Source organism: Ictidomys tridecemlineatus, chromosome 11 (genome assembly GCF_052094955.1).
Source record: "Ictidomys tridecemlineatus isolate mIctTri1 chromosome 11, mIctTri1.hap1, whole genome shotgun sequence".
NCBI lineage: Eukaryota > Metazoa > Chordata > Mammalia > Rodentia > Sciuridae > Ictidomys > Ictidomys tridecemlineatus.
Genome location: NC_135487.1, coordinates 124,357,404 through 124,372,920, shown reverse-complemented (window position 1 = coordinate 124,372,920; position 15,517 = coordinate 124,357,404). Strand labels below are relative to the sequence as shown.

At 37.5% G+C, this 15,517-nt stretch overlaps 1 pseudogene; it reads left to right on the top strand.

Annotated features, from left to right (window-relative positions):
* The first annotated feature begins 2,403 nt into the window (after positions 1-2,403).
* On the top strand, positions 2,404-5,364 carry LOC144368748 (rho GTPase-activating protein 29 pseudogene; annotated as a pseudogene).
* Positions 5,365-15,517: the final 10,153 nt, after the last annotated feature.

Sequence of the window (15,517 nt, the reverse complement as noted above, 5' to 3'; positions counted from 1 at the left end):
TCATACATGAACTTAGGGTAATGATGTTCGTCTCATTCCACCATCATTCACAACCCATACCCCTCCTTTTCCTTCCCTCTCTTGAGCCCAATTAATGTTCCTCCACCACCAGAGACCCATTTATGAATCAATATTTATTTATCAGAGAGAATCTTGGCCTTTGATTTTGGGGGATTGACTTACTTCATGATATTCATGTACTCCTTCCATTTACCTGTAAATGCCATTATTTTATTCTCTTGTAAAGCTAATAGTCCATTGTGTATATATACCACAGTTTTTTTTTAAACTCTTCATATCTTGAAGGGCTTCAAATTATTCCATGAAATAGAAAAGGAGGAAGCTCTTCCAAACTCATTCTGTGAATCTAGTATCACCCTGATAACCAATCCAGCCAGAGACACATCAAGGAAAGAAAATTTGAGACCCATATCCCCGAAGAACATAGATGCAAAAATTCTCAATAAAATTCTGGCAAATCACATACAAAAACATATGAAAAAAAACAATGCTCCAGGATCAAGTTGTGTACTCCAGGGATGCAAGATGGGTTCGACAAACAGAAATCAATAAATTTAATTCATCACATCAATAAACTTAAAGAGAAGAATCCTATGATTACATCAATTGATGGAGAGAAAGCATTTGACAAAATACAGTACCTTTTCATGTTCAAAACATTAGAAAAACTAGGGGTAGTAGGAATATACCTCAACATAGTAAAAGCTCTCTCTGCTGAACCTAAGGCTAACATCATTCTAAATGAAGAAAAATTGGAAGTATTCCATCTAAAAATTGTTCAACATAATCCTTGCCACTTTAGCCAGAGCAATTAGATGAAAGAAATTCAAGGGAATACAAATAGGAAAAGAAGAACTCAAATTATCATTCTTTGCCAACAAAATAATTTTACACTTGGAGGATCCAAAAAACTCCACCAGAAAACTTAGAATAATAAATGAATTTGGCAAAGTAGAAGGATACAAAATTAATACCCATAAATCAAATGCATTTCTATACATCAGTGATGAATCCTCTGAAAAACAAATAGCAAAACTACCCCATTCACTATATATATAAAAAGCTGTGATATATTACCCATAGATGAATCTAGTATCATCCTGATAGCTAAACCAGGCAGAGACAGATTTCCTTAGATAGTCATAGAAATAACAAGCTGAGAGTGTTTGAAGTAAAACCAGAACATTGATAGTGGCAATGGAACAGAGAGATGTTCAGGAGAGAGAATCATTTAAGCTAGAAAACTAGCTGTGGGCAGCTGGGAGTGTGGCTAGTGAGAGAACACTTGCCTAGCACATGGGAGACACTGGGTTTGATACTCAGCACTGCATAAAAATAAATAAATAAAATAAAGGTATTGTGTCCATCTCTACGTAAAAATTATTTTTTTTAAAAAGAAAACTAACTGGCAGTGACAGAGAAATTGACAGTGATGTTTCTGATTCCAGTATAAGAAACGGGGAATATATCCCACATACAAAGATGGTTAAATTTTTAGAGGTGTTTTTCTTCCTTCTGCTACTGAGTTCAGTAGTTCCTTCGACTTACATGCATTTTATCCTAAAATAGTACTCTGAAACTCAGTTTGGTGTGTGGTAAGTATCATAATGAAACAAAGGATTCTTTCCCTAGATGCACCAACCTTGACCCTTGACAAACGTTTTGTAGTCTTCTATAGCCCGAGTTTTCTCCACCCTTCTCAAGTCATAGGAAACTACCATTAAGGACATCTATTAGGCAAATCTCATACACTTTATGTGTTCTTCCTTTCAGGGTCGTAGACCACTCCGAAGAAAACCTGATGAACTCAAAAAACTTGGGGGTGGTATTTGGACCCTGTGTGATGAGGCCCAGGCCTACAACCACTCCTGGTACCATCTCCTCCTCTATTGCTGCATATGCCAATCAGGCCCTGTTAGTAGAGTTTCTAATTACCAATGCACAGATGATCTTCGATGGGTCCTTAGAGCCACAAAATATTTCATCCAGTACTGATGTTGTTGCACCTTGTGTGGATAAAAGCCCTCCTTCCAAACAGGTAATATCAACAGAACATTCCACAAAGTCACAATATTTTTCTACAAAGCAAGTGAGTTTTGACCATTACAGAATTGGATTAAATATGTGATGTATATGTTAACAAGTTAATAGTCTTTGAACTGTTTGTTTTTGAGATGTGTTTTGCATTTAGTTTAAAATTTTTCTTGTATCAATAGGATATCCACACTGCAGATACTGAAATTAACAATTATGAATTGGCTACATCATTTGAGGAATCAGAATGCAAGCAAAATGCATTGGAAAAATGGGATGCATGTCTCATTGGTGAGTGGTCATGTACCATATATCTTTGCATATTTCAAACTTTGCCAAGAAGTCGTGATGAAAAACCAAGGTGAGGGTTGGACTTGTAGCTCAGTGGTAAAACGCTTGCCTTGGCATGTGTGAGGCCATGAGTTGGATCCTCAGTACCATATAAAACAAATAAATAAAGATAAAATATTGTGTCCATCTACAATACTCATCCTTTAAAAAAAAACAAGGTGTATTAATTTGAGGTAAGTTCAAACTTCAAGGTTTTATTAGTTAAGTTTTCTAGCCATGGAGAAAGTTTAATGAATGTCATTTAAATGAATATCATCCTTTGTTTCTTTCTTGTAAAAAGATATCTTGAAATTCATAAATTATTTTTGTTCTCTTTCTGAGATTTGTTTTCACCTTTACTTCTTTGTCATCAATTAAAGTCAAAACAGAAAAAAGCTGGACTCCTGAAACTCAAAAAAATAGACTCCTAAAGTTTTTTGATGTCCCTTTACCTGTGGCCTAACTTTAGCACATTAAGCACACATGTCTTCCATTTTCTCGGCTCCAGTCTTTTTGTTCACTGTTTATTGATTGCTTTATTTCAGTGAATGGTTTCTGGTAAGGGGGTTGAAAACCTTTCATTCATTACTGCTTTAGTAGATCTAAATCCGAATTTTTTAATATATAGCCATAAATGTTAAATTTGATATATAAAATTAATGAAATATCAATGAGTGTAGCCTGAGAAAGTCTGAAAACAAAGACAGTCCATTACCTCTCTGCAAAGAAAAGCACTGGACTCACTGATTCCATTTATATGATTTGATCTTATTAGCACTTCTGTGCTATGATCCTTGGCCTTCTTTAAGCCATAGCTAACAGTCTGAGGAAGGTAAATAATGCCAAGGGTCATGTCCCTAAATTATTGTTGATTCAGGGTTTGAACCTCATCCTCTCTCATTCATAAATGTAACCTTGTTTCGCTGTCCAATGAAATTGGATTCCCAGGTAGGTATAGTAATAACAATAAATAATTTTAAAATATTTGACATTTTCATTACATACCAGGTAATTCTGAGCCTTTTCTTTAGAAGATCATTAACACCACATGCCAACATATCTCCACATAGGAGTTGTCTTGACAGAAGAAGGCAAGTAGGGCTAGTGCACTAGGCTTGCCCAGGGCAGAAATGGAGCTGGAGCTGAGCCAGCACCCAGGCAGCTAGAAGTGGTGCTAGAAGTTCTGCAGGACTGTATTAGTGGATCAGCTGAAAGAGCATCCAAGTCCTCTCTGGTGTGTTGCCCTCAGTATGGACAGAATGTAGCTGGAAAGCAGATTAAGTGACAGGCAAAGTCCTTGGGATTCAGGACATGGCGTTTGTTGGTGTGCAGAATAGTGTTACTCTTCTAGAGTTACCATTGTCTGCCTGTTGAAATCAGGAAAGGCTTAACACAGAAAATATTCATTCATGGGTAGTATATTAAAACAAGTTACTACAGGAAGTGTTTTTTAAATTTTATTTTCTTTATGACTATTTGTTTTATTAAGATAAATCTTAAAAAGTAATGCTTTAATTAAAAATGTGCCTTTAATATTGTATGGATTTTTAATTCCTCTGCATAGATGACTGAGAAACTAATGTTGGAAAAAATATGTAAGACTCTGTTGTTTGAGAGAATGCCCATTCACAAATAACCACACTTCCTTATTAACCAAGCTTCTTGAAGTTAAAAACAATCTCTTCTTTTCCAGATCACAAAGAACTTGAATCATCATCACAAAAGATGGACAATATGTGTAAAACCATGAAACCACTTAGTCTGAAATCTGATGTGACAACAAATGATATACAGAGGCCTATGCCAAGCCCCAAGATCAGATGTTGCTGTTTGCCTGTAGATAGGTTCCATCTTGCAAGCTCCCCTAATGAGAAAAACAGCAGAAATGTGGGAATTGTCAATTCAGACAAGTTTGGCCAGAATCTTACCTTTGGAGGACTTAATAGAAAAGATACCCCTACTAGTTTGGGCTCCCAAATTAATGGTTTTGATCAGCAGATTCCACAAAAAACTCAGGGACAACAATGTGAACCAAAGAACTTAACTGGCACGAGTGCAGTGATTGTGCCAAGTGTACTCCAGGAAAAAGTGACAATGAGCATTAAGGTTAGTGGTGACCATTCCAACGGTGCCACACAGCCCAACACGCCAGCCAGTGCAGCAAGAGAGGCACCAGTGAGACTGTCCTCTCATTCTCACAGCCTTGCTCCTGCAAGAGCACCCAGAATACTGCAGCCCCATCTTGGGACAACATTTTACAAACCACCCACCCCGACCAGCAAAGTCAGGGGGACTGAGGAGAGACCAGCTTCACCTTCAGCAGCAGTGCCTCCTAGCACAGCTCTTCCTCCCCTGAGTCATGTGGAGAAATCTGTCCCAGAGGCAGACAGCACATCCGCTTATGCTTTGAAGCCAGCTGCTGAGCCTAAAGAGAACTCTGAGGAGATCGGCCTACCTGACCTGAATCCAATGTGCCAGGGACTCAGGCTCAAACAAATGCAAGAGTTACAAGACCTTGAATTTGTAATGCCACAGTTTGTGTAGTTGTCAAAATTCAGTTTTTCTTTTTCTTGTTTCATTTTTATGCATTTTGTTTATTTTATGATAGAATATTGTAACAGAACCTCTTTTGTATAGGATTGCCAAAGTGTATATTTTGCCTTTTGGCCTTGTATTGTCTTTGCTAGTCATATAGAATGGTAGTGTTTTAGTCATATAGAATGAGAGTGCTCACTGGTATTGTCTTTAAATTCTGTGTTTTTGAAGTTATGCATAAAATAAGTATTATAATTTTAAATTTAAAATAATTTTCTCTATAAAATGTTTCATGTAAATGCATCTTTAATGTATAATATTGTTCTCAACAAATAGGGGCAGTAGGGAAAAATGAGCTTTATTTTGGAGCAAACCTTGTGCTGATTCATAAAATGCTTCTGAATGCAAGTGCCTGAAAAATCTTGATTGGGTATGAATATATTTTTTTCCTACATAATGTTCTAGTGCATCTTTGAACACTTGTGTTGTTATAGTATGTATGGAAGCATTGGCAATTTACTTAACTTTGTTAATATTTACATAGTGGCGTAAAAGCTTGTGAATCTGTGTTTACTAGCATTCTACTTGTTAATTTTTACATATGGTAATTAACAAAATTGTAGAAAGAAAATGCAATTCAATACTAAAAAGTTTGAGACATTGGCAGAGACAACACAGACAGACAGAGTTGAGGCATCTTTAGCGTAAGAGACCTGTAACCTTTCTGCGCTCAGCTGTGGCCTGTTCCTGGATTGCCTGCGACTTCTGGCTTTCTGCTGAGGAGAGCAAGTGGGCAACAGCTAGGGCAAGATGAAGCTCTCTCTGGTGGCCGCAGTTCTGCTGCTGCTCTGTGCAGCACGGCTGAGGAGGAAGACAAGAAAAGGACATGGGTACCCTGGTCGGCCTCAACCTGGGGACCACTTACTCCTTCGTGGGGGTGTTCAAGAATGGCCACTGGAGATCATCTCCAAGAATCAGGGCAACCACATCAGGCCGTCTTATGTGGCCTTCACCCCTGAAGAAGAACGTCTGATCCACGATACAGTCAAGAAGCAGCTCACCTCCAATCCTGAGAACACGGTCTTCGATGCCCAGTGGCTCATTGGCAGTACTGGGAATGACCCTTCTGTGTAGCAAAAGATCAAGTTCTTGCCTTTCAAAGTGTTTGAAGAGAAACCTAAACCATACATTCAGGTTGATATTGGAGGTGGGCAAACTAAGACCTTTGCTCCAGAAGAAATTCTGCCATGATTTTCACTAAAATGAAAGAGAATGCAGAGGCTTATTTGGGAAAGAAGTTTACCCATGCAGTGGTACTATACCAGTCCATTTTAATGATGCCAGTGGCAAGCAACCAAAGATGCTGGAACTCTTGCTGGCCTGAATGTTATGAGGATCATCAATGAGCCTACAGCAGCTGCTATTGCTTATGGCCTGGATAACAGGGAGGTAGAGAAGAACATCCTGGTGTTTGATCTGGGTGGTGGAACCTTCTATGTGTCTCTTCTCCCCATTGACAATTTGATGTCTTCAAAGTCATGGCCACCAATAGAGATACTCATCGGGGTGGAGAAGACTTTGACCAGCGTGTTATGGAACATTTCATCGGGCTGTACAAAAAGAAGACTGGCAAATATGTTAGGAAAGAAAACAGAGCTGTGCAGAAACTCCAGCATGAAGTGGAAAAGGCCACGTGCGCCCTGTCTGCTCAACATTAAGCAAGAATGAAAATTGAGTCCTTCTATGAAGGAGAAGACTTTTCTGAAACCCTGACTTAGGCAAAATTTGAAGAGAAAACATGGACCTGTTCTGGTCTACCATGAAGCCTGTTCAGAAAGTACTGGAGGATTCTGACCTGAAGAAGTCTGATATTGATGAGATTGTTTTCTTGGTGGCTCTACTCAAATTCCAAAGATTCAACAACTTGTTAAGAGTTCTTCAATGGCAAGGATCCATCCTGTGGCATAAACCCAGAGGAGGCTGTTGCATATGGTGACACTGTCCAGGCTGGTGTACTCTCTGATGATCAAGATACAGGTGACCTAGTACTGCTTGATGTCTGCCCCTGACATTTGGTACTGATACTGTGGGAGGAGTCATGACCAAACTGATACCAAGAAACACTGTGGTACCCACCTAGAGTCTCAGATCTTTTCTATAGCTTCTCATAATCAACCTACTGTTCCAATCAAGGTCTATGAAGGTAAAGGACCCTGAAAAAAAGACCATCACCTTCTGGGTACATTTGATCTCACTGGAATTCCTCCTGTGGGGTCCCCCAGATTGAAGTCACTTTTGAGATACATGTGAATGTTATTCTTTGGGCGACAGCTGAAGATAAAGGTACAGAGAACAAAAATAAGATGACAATTACCAATGACCAAAATTGCCTGACACCTGAAGAAATTGAAAAGATGGTTAATGATGGTGAGAAGTTTGCTGAGGAAGACAAAAGACTCAAGGAGTGCATTGATACTAGGAATGAGCTGGAAAGCTATGCCTACTCTCTAAAGTATGAGATTGGAGATAAAGAAAAGTTGGGAAGCAAACTTTCCTCTGAAGATAAGGAGACCATGGAAAAAGCTGTAGAGGAAAAGATTGAATGGCTGGAAACCACCAAGAAGCTGACATTAAAGACTTCAAAACTAAAAAGAAAGAACTAGAAGAAATTGTTCAGCCAATTATCAGCAAACTCAATGAAAGTGGAGGCCCTCCCCCAACTGGTGAAGAGGATACAGCAGAAAGAGACGAGTTGAAGACACTGATCTGCTAGTGCTGTAATATTGTAAATCCTAGACTCAGAACTTTCCTTAGGAGAGAACTGAGAGAACTTAAGTCTCCAATGTAATTGGAATCTTCACCTCAAAGTGGAGTTGAAAATGCTATAGCCCGAGTGGCTGTTTACCGCTTTCCATTGGAAGTTGCTCACATGTTTTGGGGAAGAGAGAGAGAGGAGGAATTGGCTATCTTAAAAAACTGGATATAAAAATGTGGGTCAGGATGTGTGTTCACCTCATAAATGTTCTATTTAATGATTGGGTCATGCAAATCTGGTGTAGGAACTATTTTCTACCATAAGTTACACCAATAAGTGTTTGTTATTTAAAAAAAAATACTAAAAGTTTGGAACTGTCATAAAATAAAAATTTGTACAGATAAAGCTAAGGGATAAAACACTATCAGAAGCATTAAAACCATCTAAAGCCAAATAACTAAACTATATAATTTAAATTATAATATATTTATATATTATATACTACATATTATAGATTTACATATATCTATATGATATATTATAAGTTGTTAATATATAATTATACTATAATCCTTATGTTTATATATTATATAAATATAAATTATACTAATATAATAATTGAATTATTATCATATTAATATAGAAATTATATTATTATATAATTACATTACAATGAATGCAATATAATATAAATTAATATAAATCTAAATATATTATATGATATATAATAAATGTTATATATAATAAAATAATATTTATATATTAAGTTTATATATTATTTTATTATGTGTTTATAATACATATGTATTTCATATATTATATATAATTTATATTAAATAAAACAATATGAATCATAAACATTTTGATATGTAATATATATAATTTATATAATATTTATTTATCTATTTATATATTAATATATATAATTTATATATAAATATATAAGTATGTTATGTAAATATATTATATAAATTATATATAATATATTATCATTAATATATAATACGTTTATATATTAATATACATAAAATATGTATAATTTATATATTTTTATTTTATTATATATGATAAAATAAATGTATTATATATAATATAATATAAATTAGAATGTTATATAATTATATTGTTTTTAATTTGTATTATATATGTATTATATATTTATATAATATATTTATATAATATTATAATTTAAATTATATACATAAAATATATTTTATTTGACTTTAGATGATTTTAATACATTTGATAGTTTTTAACCTCTTAACTTTATCTGTATAAATTTTTATTTTATGACATTTTTAACCTTTTTTGTATTTTTTAAAATGGTCTTTAAAAACGCTTGCTTCAGATACTTTTAATTTCAATGCATTTTCTCTTGACATTATGAAGGTTTGGTTAAAACCATTCCTTTGGATGTATGCCTCTAATCCCAATAGTTTGGGAGGCTGAGACAGGTGTATCTCAAATAGAAAGCCAGCCTTAGCAATGGCAAATCTCTTAGCAACCATTTCTTTAAATAAAATTCAGAATAACACCGGGGATGCGGCTCAATAATTGAGTGTCCCTTAGTTCAATTTCCAGTACCCCCCAAAAAAAATCCTTTTGTATGAAATGTTTTGACTAATAAATCACGTTGCATACTTTCTCTACCTGGACTATAAACCAGTGAAAACGTATATGTCATTAGAATTGAGCAATAATTTATTTAAGTTCATTTTGAGAGTACAGTAAGTCACATTGTTTGCAATTTGAGAGATGTAGATGACTGAATGTGTTTCACTTATAAAATACCCAGTTTTTAGAAACTAGTCCATTCCTGTTATTTTCTGGGTTTCATCATCTTGCCTAAAATATGATGTAAAAGGGACAAAAATAAAATAGCCTTCTTTGGTATGTGTGAACTATATTGTGAGTCAATGTTTTTGTATGATCATATTATACTTGATAAAAATTATATGTACAGGTTTATACACACATTATTATATGTAAATTATTTCAAGTACAATAAGTTATTGTGGCTTCTCTGAAATTGTTGCCTCTTGGAGTATGATACTTTAAGATTATTAACTATTGACCCAGTGGTCAACACATGGGCTCATCACTTGACTATGATATGAAATGGGTTTTAGGGCATGTTGTCTTATAGTTCTCCATAACATTAAGGACTGAGTAGAAATGAGCAAATGGCCTTTTTAATGGTAAAGACATTTTGTAGCCTTCCTTATACAAAGTACAAAAATAAAATTGGTTTGAAAACTTAAAAATCAAATCAGATCTAACATTTATTGAGCTTTCTTTGTGTATTTACACTTTACCGAGTTGAAATTTCACAGCAACCTCTAATGGGTAAGTAAGCATTTTATAATTCCTGTGTTACACATGAGGAAACTGAGGCTTAGCTGAGTGACATGCTTTTAGTTTTCAGAGATGCAGCAAGCAGAATTGAATCTCAAATACAGAGTTGTGAAATTTTGATTAGTGCTTCTTTTTTTTGGGTACCAGAGAGCCACATCCACAACCCTATTTTGTTTTATATTTAGAGCACGGTCTCACTAAATTTTTTAGCACCTTGCTTTTGCTTTTGCTGAGGCTGCCTTTGAACTTGCAATTCTCCTGCCTCAGCCTCCCAATGGGATTACAGGCATGAGCCAATGTGCCTGGTTAGTTAGTGCTCTTAATGAATGTGATCACTAAATAATAGCAGGAAACACTGAACAATAGAAAATGCATCTTTCGATGTTTTTACTGTAAAATACACTTACAATTTGCCATTTAGACCATTTTGAAGTGTACACTTAAGTCACACTAAGTATATTCACATTGTCCAAGATGGTGTGTATTGCTGCGTCATTGGATGACAGAAAGCAGAAGCGGGGAAAGGGATGTGAATGACGTATGAAGCCTCTTATATAAGGGCATTCATTCTGTTAAAAAATATAGAGCCCCATGACCTAATCACATGTTTTGACTTCTAAATCACATTCCATACTTTTTCTACCTGTACTATCAACCAGTGAAAATCTATATATCATTAGAATTGAGAAATAATTTAAGTTGATTTTGAGAGTATAGTAAGTCTCATTGTCCCTTTTGCTGCTGTCACAATGGTGATTGTCACAACATGTACATTTGGGAAGAACATATTCAGACCATAGCAACGTTACACTGTAAAGAGAAATCCTTCTGGGGAAAGAATGTTGGTTTAAATCATGTGGAAAGTCCTTTCTAACTCTGAACCTAAGACTGTAGGATAAATAGACCTTGATTCTAGTTGGGCTGTTTCCAAATATGTGTCCATACACATGGCAGTGCACTGTGCTGATGCAGCTTGCATCCTGAGGTTTCAGCTACCAGCCAGGGATCACTGCACTGTGGCCCTGGATCCCATCTCTTTCTCGCTGCTAACATGAACTGATGTCACTATTGGATTGCAAGATTTAAGGACTGTTGTGTAGTTTGAAGCTTTAGGTGGTTGATATTTAATTATAATAATTAAACAAACATTTAATGACAATTTACTATATACCATCACTATGCTAGATAACAGAGAGAAGACAATCATTAAACACACTTAATGAGCTGGAATAAAGCTCACAGTTAAGTGCTTGCCTAACATGTGCAAGGCTCTGCCTTCAATTTCCAGTACTAAAAACAAACAAAAAACCTTTATTTGTGGAACTTACAAATAAATACTATCAAGAATTGGCAGCTAACTCTCAGTGGATTCTATTTTCACATTTGAAAAAGTCAGATTTGTTTAAATACCATGTTTTCAAGAAAAAAATAGCAGAATGTCCTGTAAATAAAGTCTGAGAATAGGAGTAAACTTTTAAATTGAAGCTAAAATTATGTAACTTGTATTATTTCAAAAATGTTATTTCCCATTTGTAAAATTCTTATCTTCCCCTTGGAACTGCAGAGTGAACCCTGGGGAGCTTAACCACTGAGTCACATTCAGAGATCTTATTTTTTTCAGATAGGATCTCACTAATTTTTTGAGACTGGCTTTGAGCTTATGATTCTCCCGCCTCACACTCCCAAGCCTCTGAGATTAAAGGCATGGACCTCCCATTCCTAAAATTGTAATTATCATATTTGTGCACCGAGCTTTCTTTCAGGAGCCTTTAATTGAAAACTCTCCTGAAGGCTGGGATGTGTTTCAGTGGTAGAGCACTTTCCTTGCATGCTAAGGCCCTGGGATTGAGCTCCAGTGCTAGAGAGAAGGAAGGAAGGAAGGAAGGAAGGAAGGAAGGAAGGAAGGAAGGAAGGAAGGAGGGAGGGAGGGAAGGAAGGAAGGAAGGAAGGAAGGAAGGAAGGAAGGAAGGAGGGAGGGAAGGATGGAAGGAAGGAAGGAGGGAAGGAAGGAAGGAAGGAAGGAGGGAAGAAGAGAAAGGGAGAAAGGCAAAGGGAAAAGTGAGGGAGAGAGGGAGGAAAAGGAATGGAAGGAAGGATCAAAGAAAGGAAGGCAGGTAAGCAAAAAGATCAGGAAAAAATTATAATGAACACCAATTAAAATGTCTTCTGCTAACCTACATATTAGTCATTCAATACAGGAACCAAAACCCTTGTATGACTATTTAAATTAATTAACATTCTACAAAATCAAATTTCAGTATCTCAGTACCACCACTTATTTCAAGAGCTTAGTAACCACATGGGCTGGTGGCTATCATACCTGACAGTGCAGTGCATATTCTGTACATTTCTGTCATGGCAGAAAGGTCTATTGGACACACTGATAAAAAGGAAGCATCACATCATGATACTGGTATTGTGGATGTGTTAAAGAATAGTCAATAAAATTAAACACCATACATGTTTAAAAAAAAAAACCACTTAGCAAATTGTGACCTACAAGAGGAATCCCGAAACCAAAATAAGGACCTTCTTAACAAGCCAGTCAAATCAGCAGCATCTCATTCATGATGTTGGCAAAATAACATCATTTGGAAAATAGCCTGTTTGCTGTGTATATACAAAAAAGCATCGTAATGAGTTTAAAAGTCCCAACTCTTGTATACAAATCTGGGTTGATTATCAATTGAATGTTACAAATAGAAAACCAACCAGGAAAACTAGTTCATCTAATGCATAATAACACAGCACTGAAATAACAGACTGGAAATTCTTCCATGAAACAAAGCCAAGTGAGGGGTGTGTTAACACAGTGAAAGTTCTTTCTTGACTAACTGCTCAACAGGGGTCAAAATAGACTTTTGATATTCATAAGGAACTTTCTAACTTTTTTTGACTGTGGTCTGCCTTTAGTGAATATACATATGTGAATATACTTTTTTAACTATATTTCACTCAATTTTTTCTAATATATTTTTGTTGTAAGAGTTCATAAACACTGATTTAAAAAATTACTTCTTGCTACTGCAGTTCTAGATACTAGTAGAGCTAAATTCCAATTAATATATGAAAATAGGGTACTATATGATATCTTTGATCTTAAATCTGGTATCAGTAATCATAAGGTCTAAAAACCCTGCACTGAAGTTTAGAAATTCTTATTTTTTACATGCTGGGCCTTATACAAAGTGCTTAATTCCATTTATTTTATTTACTTCTGTAACAACTCTGTGTTATGAAGTAGGTAGTATTAATCCTATAGCCTAACAGGCTGATCTTAGTTTAATAATATGCTCCAAATGAGTCATTCAGTCAGAATTTGAACCCAGCTAGCTTCCATTAATTTTACTATTGCAAGATCTAGAGCTCCTAATGAGGAATATTAAGAAAAGATGAGTTAAAATTTTTAGTTTTGACTGCTTATTACATACCAAGTAATTCTAAGCCTGTTCCTTAGTAGATCATTAAGACCACATGCCAACATATCTCCACACAGGAGTCAGTCTTGACAGAGGAAGGCAGGTAGGGCTAGTGCAGTGGACTTGCCCAGGGCAGAACTGCAGCAGGAGCTGAGCCAGCACCCAGGCAGCTGGCTGCAGAGCCTGCACTCTTCCTGGTGCTAGAAGTTCTGCAGGACTGTAAATATGTTCTGGTGTTTACCATCCAACCACAATGGCTCAGCTCCCTTCTGTCAATGTGGAGAAGGGCCCAGGAGAGCAAATCACATGAGCAGTGCCTGGGAGCCAGGGAAGAGAGGCCAGCAGCCTCAGGAGAAGAAGGAGGTAAAATGAGATGATGACCTGCAAATGATGCTGGTGTGCACCTGTCTGCAAACCACTGCCCAAGGATGTGGGAGAAGGACCAGGTGGCAGGGATGAGGACCATGGGCTATGAACAGGGCCATTGGAAAGCCATCAGACCACTGGAAAGGCACACAGTTCCACTATCTCAGGATATATAGTACACAATAAGAAATGTTGATCTTAACCAGGTGATGGGGAAGTGTACTGAGAATTTATTAGGTGAGTTACTGTTCTAAGCACTTTTCATCTCAACAAACTCAAAGGAACTCCTAGTTGATCTACATAAGATCATTCTATCATTGCAAGAAGAGTTTGTGGTGCTATTTAGTCCAGGGCCAGTGCAGATGGTGTGAACATTTTGGTCACGTGGGAAAATCCTCAGGGAGTTTAAATTAAAGACACAGACACCATTTTACCTTTAAACCAGCTCTGGGATGGCTCCTTGAACCCTCAGCCTCAAGCTCCCCAGGGGGGCAGTGAGGTTTTACTGAAAGAGAGAGAGAGAGAGAGAGAGAGAGAGAGAGAGAGAGAGAGAGAGAGAGAGAGAGAATGCTAGGGATAGGGCTTTTATTGGGGAACAAAAATTCTGGGGAAAATTTCATCCAATGAAGGTCAAGGGGGGCAATGGGGCAAGGTCAGGTGCAGTGACTGGATCTTTGGAGCAGTGATGAGACACGCCTCCACACAGAAAATCTCTCAAACCCAAAAAGGGTGGGGAGAGCTCTGCTACATTAAAAGTGTCTGAGCACCTCACACCTAGCCAGGGAGTAAATTCAGTCAGTTCAAGGATGGACTCCCACAGTGCTGCACTTCAAAGGGAAGGGAAACAATATATATAATGACTCCTCTTTAGGGAGCAGAGTGGCTCAGCAGCTCAGCAGCTTGGTGGTCTCCCAGTTCCAGGAAGGGAGAGGGGTCCAGAAAACTCACCTAGTTCCAGAACTTCAGGGTTCTGGGACATCACACCATTGTAGGGTCTAGGATTCTTATCCAGTTCCAGGACTAAAGAATCTTGGGAGGCCTGCCGCCCCCAGCAGCGCAGGCAGTCAAACTAAAGGTTGCTTGAGTGAATTTCCTAGGAAGCCAAAGAAAACACCCAGGACAGCTTCTCTGCCTCAAGCTCCCCCAATGGGAGAGCAAGGAATGTCACGAGGGGCTGGTGAGAGTGAGCATGTCCAAGAGTGGACTTTTACTGGGGAGATCCTCATTCTTCAGAAAATTCCATCCAAAAAAGGTCAAGAGGGGCAGGGTTACAAGGACAGGTAAGGTAATATGACCCCTGGGGTTATAGGAAGGCACGCCTAAGCATGAAGACACATTCTGCTACTTCCAGGATCAGGGCAGCCATGGAGGGCCACTTTGAATGTGGCCAGATCACTGGAAGTGACTGACAGAGCAGCAACCAATCAGGGAAGGAAAATGCAACAGCCCCCCACAGAGGCCTATCCAGTTCTAGGACTGGAAGGTCTAGGAAGCTCACACAGTTCCAGCATTGCAGGGTCCTGGCTCTTACCCAGGGTTGTAGGGTTTTCTGACCTGTAGGGTGAGGATGCAGCTCAGCCAATGCTCTGTTTTCTGAGCCCACGGCACTACATTCACCTCAGCCCTTGCAAGTCTGGCTGCTCAGCTAGGTCCCAGGAAGTGATGTGAAACTTCAGTCAGACATGGGTAATGACTGCTGTGG